The sequence below is a fragment of the Halyomorpha halys genome, unplaced genomic scaffold (genome assembly GCF_000696795.3).
Source record: "Halyomorpha halys isolate HHAL.00 unplaced genomic scaffold, Hhal_1.1 Scaffold172.1, whole genome shotgun sequence".
NCBI classification, from domain to species: domain Eukaryota; kingdom Metazoa; phylum Arthropoda; class Insecta; order Hemiptera; family Pentatomidae; genus Halyomorpha; species Halyomorpha halys.
In genome coordinates, this window is record NW_027113242.1 from 1,128,684 (window position 1) to 1,137,087 (window position 8,404).

General features: G+C 30.7%; 2 long non-coding RNA genes across 2 annotated transcripts in view; one reads left to right on the top strand and one right to left on the bottom strand.

Moving 5' to 3' along the window:
- Window positions 1–8,404, top strand: part of LOC136796614 (uncharacterized) — a 557,216-nt gene that overhangs the window by 457,531 nt on the left and 91,281 nt on the right. The window lies entirely within an intron of this gene.
- On the bottom strand, window positions 1,337–5,837 carry LOC136796616 (uncharacterized). The gene is made up of 2 exons (XR_010844365.1): window positions 5,583–5,837; window positions 1,337–1,645 (listed from the first exon to the last, which is right to left on the bottom strand). It is a non-coding gene; the product is annotated as an uncharacterized lncRNA (long non-coding RNA).

Below are 8,404 nucleotides of genomic sequence, written 5' to 3' on the forward strand. Positions count from 1 at the left end.
TGTTTAATAAATTAAATTAAGAGGTAAGAAAAAAAAATTAATATAATCGTTAATAAGAACCTAAAATTGAAACCCTCCTAACCCACACTACGGTGTACGCCTTACCTATTTCACTTTAAAAATAAGCTGTAAAAGTAAAATTAGAAAAATTGTTGTAAACCGTAATTAAACAGTAAACTACAAAATTAGAAGACGATCCTTCCCAGAAAATCCGCCCCACTAAAACCCCTTTTAGCGACGGTCCAATTTCACTTTTAAAACATTCACTGAAATTCGGAAGAGAAGACTTAAGATAGTTAATCGAGCAATATTTAAAAAGCGCCTAAAATTGTAAACGAGCTGGTGGTAAGAAAAAAAAAGAGAAGGGGGTGGGTTTCACGCCGTTTTCAATTTTAGCTACTTTTTAAATGTTGTTTTATTTAACTGATATAACTTTAACTCGACACCTCCCTACGAAGTCAGAGTTCTTAGCTCTCAACCATATTTTTTTGGTGTGTTAATTCAAAAATGTTTAATTTTTTTATGAGGGAATTATTTTTTAGTATATACTATCCTTTTAAAAATATTTTATTTTAAATTTTGTTTTATCTTTTTTGAAGTTCTTCGTTCCTCGAATCGTTCTTATATTATTTTTTTTTTGTTTAATCTGGAGATATTTGTTTTGACTTTATGCTGCTATTTGAAGCCTTTTATTTTGTTGTTGTTAACAATTAGCCATTAAATAGAATTTTACATATTGTTTTTTTTAAATTTATTTAATAATGGCCGACAATTTTGGTGAGTTCATTTTGAAACCCCACAAACATCATTTCATAATTTTTTTACTTTTATCGTAACAAACATATAAACACGATCCCAAATCAATAGTGTTTTTAATTAAACCAATAAATGAGAATGCAATTAGATGAAGGATTACTTCGGAATCATGTGAAAGTTGATAAGTGAACCGGATTCGAACTATCACACCTCAACAGCTTTGGACTAAACCCAGATATTTCAAAAACCCTCGGAGACAATGGTAATACAATAAAATTAGTATTTCAGTTTTTAAAATCATAAAAATTATTGACAAATATATAGCATTGAAAGGAAGAAAAAATTAAAAATAATATTAAATAAATAACTAAAATAATAAATAAATAATCAAATTAAAAATTGAATAAAATTAAACAAATATAAGCGAAATTAAATAAAATATAAATGGTGTTGATGACCAATGAAGTTTGGCGCCACTAAACAATAACTAACTAAGGTCCTTTGAGTTAAGAGTACGTTACTTTTGTGCCGCATTTCAGCCACCTAAACATAAAGTAATATAAAATAAAGTAAACAAAACTAAAAATTTAGTGTATGTTTATATTTAATGCTCCTGGAATTACACAAAGTCACATTTCGAAGAAAACACGATTACAAAGCACAACAAAGAATGTCCTTTGATTTCAAATCAGTTTTTAAATTGATCAAAACACTCTTTTCTGGAAGCTCATTAAATATTCCAGAATGGCGACGGCAAGGCAAAGCGTTATGATGCTGTTGATCCACTTCAAAATAATACTTTGATTGATTGATTCCATCCTTTTCAAATGACTGTAGGTCTGAAATCCTCGAGGGTTTTCGGAGACTGGCATTGCAAAGGGAGCGCGAACTGTAACAGGAAAGCTTCCTTAATTGTTTTAGTAATAGTCACTGAGCCCTAGAAGAGAAATAAAATTTATTCAACCCCCACCCAGCTCAGAAAATGCTCCAATTATTATCCAGGCAATACACCGATTAGAATTAGTTATCATAAAAAATAAATATGTATGTTGCACTCCCCTGAAGTTCATTTAATTCAAGAAATGTTTACATTTTTTCTTTTTTTATTTTTTATTCGGCACTCTCTACCATAAAACAACTCAAAACACTGCAAAACCTTATTCTCAAAAGTGGGTTAAATTTTCTATAATATGAGCTATAAAAATGTCAAAAAAAAAAAAATCAAAAAGTAATATATTTATAAAATTATAAAAAATCAATATTCAGTGAATTTTATTGTCGTAAATATCATGGAAACTACTAGTCATACAAAAATAGTGGTTACAAAATACTTGAACTATTTATACTAATTTATTTTTCTGTACAATCAGAAACCAACGTTTTGCGAAAATATATAGAAGAATATGAAAGAAACTAGGATGATAAACGTTATGAAATTAATTACGGTACATAATTTAACTGGCCTCAATTAGAGAGCTATTAAACATCTGCACATTGAGCATTGGGTTTTTAACTTCCAATGAAATTTAATAATAAAACAAACTCTTAGGGAAACCGAAGGTTCGAAGCCGATACCACCGATTGTTCTCTAATACATCTTTCCCGTGATGCCCCTCCAAATCCAATCAGTTTTAATGCAATCCTCCCATCTACGCCTCCCATCTACCCCTCGGACGTTTACCCGTCGTTTCAGTGTATTCTAACATTTTGGAGATCTACTCGTTACTAAGGCTCACTCGTCCATCTTATACACCATCAGCGTATTTATCCATCATTAGCGCCACAAACCTGAATTATATTTACTGGGTGCTGTTCCCTGAATTCAGGGCCGTCCGTAGCTCAGGTAGTCTTAGCAACCTGAGAACTGTGAGTGGCGCCGATTCAAATCCAGTCCAGGGGGGTGGACTTTCCGTGGTAGTTCTACGAAATGAAAAACTTTACCTTGCAACATGCTTATAATAGGTTAATCACCTCTACATATTCCTTCCCCTTATATCAGGAAGGGATTATAAATTCTCGCACAAATTCATCCTTTTTCAGTTCGAATATTTTACATAACACTTTATTTTCAAAACCCATAAGGAGCTGTTCTTCTTTAAGTTAAGAGGCCACGTTTTGCATCCATAAATGACTATGGAATAAATAATGGTTTTGTAAATTCTAACTTTTACGTTCTTGGACAGAAGGTGCGAGCTAAGCTGTTTCGAAACTGAAAAATAACAAGCACTTCCCGTTTTCAATCTTGCCTTTATTTCCTTATAAATTTCGTTTTTTCTAGTTACCGTAGAACCTAAATTCTTAAACCTACCCAGCCGTTCAAATGTATTCCCTCCTGTTTTTATATCACCGAAATTGCATTCGTTTCTACTGCTAATCATATATTTTGTTTTATTCGTATTTATTTCGAGATCTAGTTCATTACTGGATTGTATTTGTATTTAGTTCTATAGTGTCCTTGTCCTCACCCAATAATACCGAATCATCGGCGTAACCAAGCACCATTATTACCACCTTAAGTTAAACCCTTTTCGTTATTTATCACACTCTTAAAAACATATTCTAGTGCTAGATGAAAAAAGATAAACTGCTAATCAGTCACTTTATTTTAAACCCGACCGAATTAGAACTTCTCAGAATAGTTATTTCCCATTCGTACCTTATTAAACGTTTCGGTGATACTAGCATACTATCCACACTAGATTTACTAACTTATTTGTTATCGCATTTTCAACCAGAACATTATACCTCTTCTGGCGGTTAATAGAATCGTTTATCTTTTTTTTTAAATCTATATAAAGTTGGCCTCAATTTTTTCTGCAATATTTGGCGTAATGAGAAAATTTTAACTATATTTAAAACCACATTTGTAATCTCCGATAGTTTCTTTCAGCATATTCTGTTATTTTACTAGTTAAGATTAACGTAAATATTTTATATAGGAGTGAGATTCCTCCAAAATTATTAGAATCTGTCCTTGACCTTTTTTTGTGGATTGGAATAAGTAGGGACTAACTGTTTCATTTCTCAGGCATTTCCTTCATTTCCCAGATCTTTTTACCGAAAATGTGTATTTTAGAAACTCCAGTTTCACCACAAGCTTTTATTAGCTCACTAGGAATATTGTCAGTTCCCACTACTTTATATGGTTTGGTTTAACCTAGGTAAAAAGAGTTGTTTTTTTTTTTTATAAGGAGATGGAATTTTTTTTTTTTTACACAACAGAACTTATGCCTTTTTTTTTTTTTTTGTTTTCTTTTTTAGCATTTTTAACAGCCACCATTTTTTATTCCTCCTAAACACTGGCAGATTCAGCAATTTTAGTGAAAAAAGATTGGAGTGAAATTTATAAATTAAATAAAAAGAATTTTTTTTTGTTTACTGGCTCTTGGACTGAAACGTCTATTAGCTTTCTTAAATGAATACATGAAATATTTGATTCTAATATATATTTCCTTTAAGGAAAACATGTTGTCTACTTAATGTGAAGATATTTACTCCGGTTATTCCTTTTTATGTAAATAAAAATAAAATAATATTTAAAAAAATCTATATAAAGGGCTTCTTTAAATAAAAGAAAAGTAAGTTTCGATCAACTACTATAAACTGTAATACTCTTGATCAACTATTGTACAAACAATTTCAGGCCTATATATAATCATTATTGTTATCGTCTAATTTCTATGTATTGTTATTATTTTATTCATGTAAATAAATAAATGGAATTCTAATATTTATTATCCTTGATAGTGACAGCTTGTATTAACATTCTTCAATAATGTTTTTAAAAAAAAAACTATGACAGTTACTTCGTGACTTTTATATGATTTAAATAGATTTGTGTGCGATATCAACTCCATGAAGGTGTTGCTTATGAAGCAATAGATTTTTACTTTTTGGGGGTTTTAATTATCAAAACCCCTTAATTGTACGATGTGTAGATGCATTTTCTCTTAATAATGTTCCTCATCGCGTTGCACCTAGAATCACTTGAAAAATAATAAAATATAGAAAAAGAAATATTAAAAATGAAATCCTAAAATAAAAAATAACTGGTTTATATTCCTTATGCTGTAAATGTTTCAAAAAGTCTTTTGAGCTATTTCATATATCACAATGAGAATTTGTCATAAAATAAACCTTATAGAAGCTGAACAAAAGAAAGGAATATAGAGTGTGCTAATGTGTTGGTTAATGCTCTTTGAGAAAATATTGTGACAAAGAAGATAAACTGGCAGGCAAAAGGGCTGGCCTTATTACCTGTATTAGCCCTTTCAGGGGCGTGGCAGAGGAGTAGGGGAAGAGTACGAACCAATCACAGATTGCCTTCTGTTTCAGCTTAGATTGCAATGGTGGGTATTCCTATTAACCTAAACGTAAACCTTTTTTTCGTGGGTGTGGCCTTTTTGGCTTCACTTTTGCTTTGAAGGAGAGTAGCTTTACACCACCCCCTCATGGTGATTACCTTTTTTATGACCATAATTCATGAAAATTAGAAGTGAAACATGATCAGAAACAACTGTTTTCCCTGAATTTTCAAATATCATATTTAACTCCTAATATACATCAGGTATTCATTCTATTTTAAATTTTCTATAAAAGAGGGTTTATTGTATGATGGGTTTTTATTTGAAATTATATTGTTATCTATCGAAACATTTGCTCTAATATGGAACCTAGTTCAGTTATTTCATGTTTTAGGGTATTATCGTTGGTGTTTTTCCTCCTAGATATTATTATTTCTAAGTGTTTCTTAACTGAATAGAATTCCGGTTATAATATCGAACATAGGCGACACTGCGGTTAAGTATGGTAATTTATTAGGTTACCTGTATTGGAGAGAGGATGGCAGCTTTTTGCTGATTTGGTTAGATACATCTGCAACGCTTTCGAATTCCTTGCTGCATTCAGACACATCCTGTTACAATCATAGTGTTGCAATATCTGCCTACAGCATCGAAAAATAGCTGTCATCCTAGTCTGTGCTCAGAGGAATCCTGTAAGGAACATCCTTGCGGCGGAAGTTTTTAATGTTTCGTTGTTAACTTGTTTTTTCCCATTTAATTCAATAGCTTAGTTTTTAATTTGACAGCAAACATATGTTTTGACAACCTCTGGTGGAAGAAACTGGAAACTTCTACCTGGGCCCTATTTCATAATGAAAGCTAATAGTATTAGTTTAAAATACAAGCATAGAAACAACGTGATAATTACACTAATACTTATTTGTGTTCACAATAGGGAGGACTATTAGTGATATTACAGGAGTTAAAAAGTACTAATGTACAAGTTACTATTGTACAAGCCAGTGTAATTGCATTAAGTTAAATCGACAAGACTAATAGTATTAGTTTGTACTCTATTATGGAACAGGGCCCTGGTGACTCATTTTATTGTATTTCCATTCAAACCTTAATTTCCCAGAAAGAATTATTCGACCAGTACAAAATTGACTTAGTCTTTTTTTTTACATATAAGCACATAACACATTTCTGAAAATATATTTCTTATATATATAAAATTGATAAATTGTTTGTTCTTTTAAGGTATTTATTTATTATTTTAACATTTTAATTCTTTCTAGCATAGAAATTTACTCAAAGAAAAATAAAAATAATTTATTTTTTGTAACATCTATCGTGTTCCATGGCCGTATCATTAGGCATACTGCTGCAATTCAAAACAAACATTTTCATTTACACAACTAATCGATAAATAACTGAAGAGCTTAAATCTTATTAAAATAGTAACATTTCATTGTTATTTACTACAAATTTATTTTGACTTATTAGTATCTCCCCATATTTAGCTAATATATTAAAAATAAATAATATATTGAAACAAATAGGGGTAGGAATAATTAAGCATGGAGGTAATTTATCAGCTATCAGCACTATCAGCTTAACCTTATTAGAGTTTAATAGCAATGAAGTCAATGTAAGACTCCCCTTATTATAAATATATAACTGTAAGACACGATTCTACTAAGTCCAAAGACCCGATTTCGAATCCGGCTGGACAGAAAATTGTTGTATGTTACACTATAGCCGTGAGTCAACCCTGTGGGTTCTGGAGCGCTCCTGGGGATCACCTAGCCACTTAAATTGGGTGGAAATCTAGCGGTCGAGCGTGATTTTTATCAAATCACCCCCTTGAACAACCGTTGGTCTAGTAATACGAGAGCTCATGAGGAGAAAAAAGGCAGTTATTTCACCCCAACTATTGATTACTTTAATGAAAACTATGTATAATTAGTAGTCAAAATTGATAAGTCCGCCAGGTATAGGTAGGAGGAATGTTTCAAACCAAAAACCTGTTTCAAAACCTTAAAAAAAAATTAATTTTTTATTTGGAGTTCTATATCATTAAAATTACCAACAACAATAGAAAATCTAAGAGAATATCATTTATAGTAGAGTAAATTTACTAAAATTTAAGCCCTCATAGAGCTATTTACGTTCAATAATTCTCGAGATATAGCTTTTTAAAAAGCAACGTTTCATAAAAATGTTGTATTGCACGTACTGAAACTATTGATCTTTCAGTATCAAAATTTCTTAAAAATCTACAGAAAGATTAGTAGTTGGTGAATTTATTTTGAAAAATCTATATCTCAAAAACCATTTGACGTACAGACGTCTGTTAGCACTCAAATTAAAGCTATGAAGTAGTTTGTGGCGTTAATCGTCGTAGGAGTAGTAGTTTTCGTGATATTTGTTAGAATAAATTGATTTATAGTTGTTCGGGCAAATTTTCATTTGTAAAATTTATATTCATATGCGAATATCATAAAACTGCTACTCCTACGATGATAAGTGCCATAAACTACTTTATAGTGAGTTAAATTTCCTTTATTTTGAGATATATGTGCGTCATATAGGTCTAGAGATATATGTTTTCAAAATCAAACATTCTATATGAAACACTAGAGATAAACAGTTTGTGAATTGATTTTGTTCGATATCATAAAAACTACTACTCTTACAAAGATAAACGTCGGAAACTATTTTATAGTAAATTTATCTAGTTTGAGTACTAACAGAAATCTGTTAGGAAATAAAGTTTATTCATTCATTTATTGTCCGAGCAACTATAAATCAATTTATTTTAGGAAATATCATGAAAACTGCTATTCATACGAAGATAAAGGTCATAAACTACTGTATAGTACATTTAACTAGCTTTAATTTGAGTACTAATAGACATATATACGTCACATAGTTCCTGAGATATAGATATTTCAAAATAAATTAATGAACTCCTAATCTTTTGGTACATTTTTAAGAAATGCTGATTTTTAAAAAGCTATATTTCGGGGACTATTGGACTATTAGAGCTAATATTTCAGGAAATTTACTCTTCTTTATATAATGTTCTTTTTGATTTTGTAGGTAGTTTTTAAGATATAGAGCTCGGAATGAAAAATTAATGTTTTTTAAGGTGTTGGAACAGCCACCAATTTTTGTTCCCCCTACCTATACTTGGCAGACTCATCAGTTTTGACTAGTAATTATACATATTTTTCATTAAATTAATCCAAAACTAGGATGAAATAACTGCCTTTTTTTCTTTCCGGCTCTTGTGCTAACAGTACACCCTTACAAAGTACTGCACAGTACACCCTTACAAAGTACTGCACAGTACACCCTTA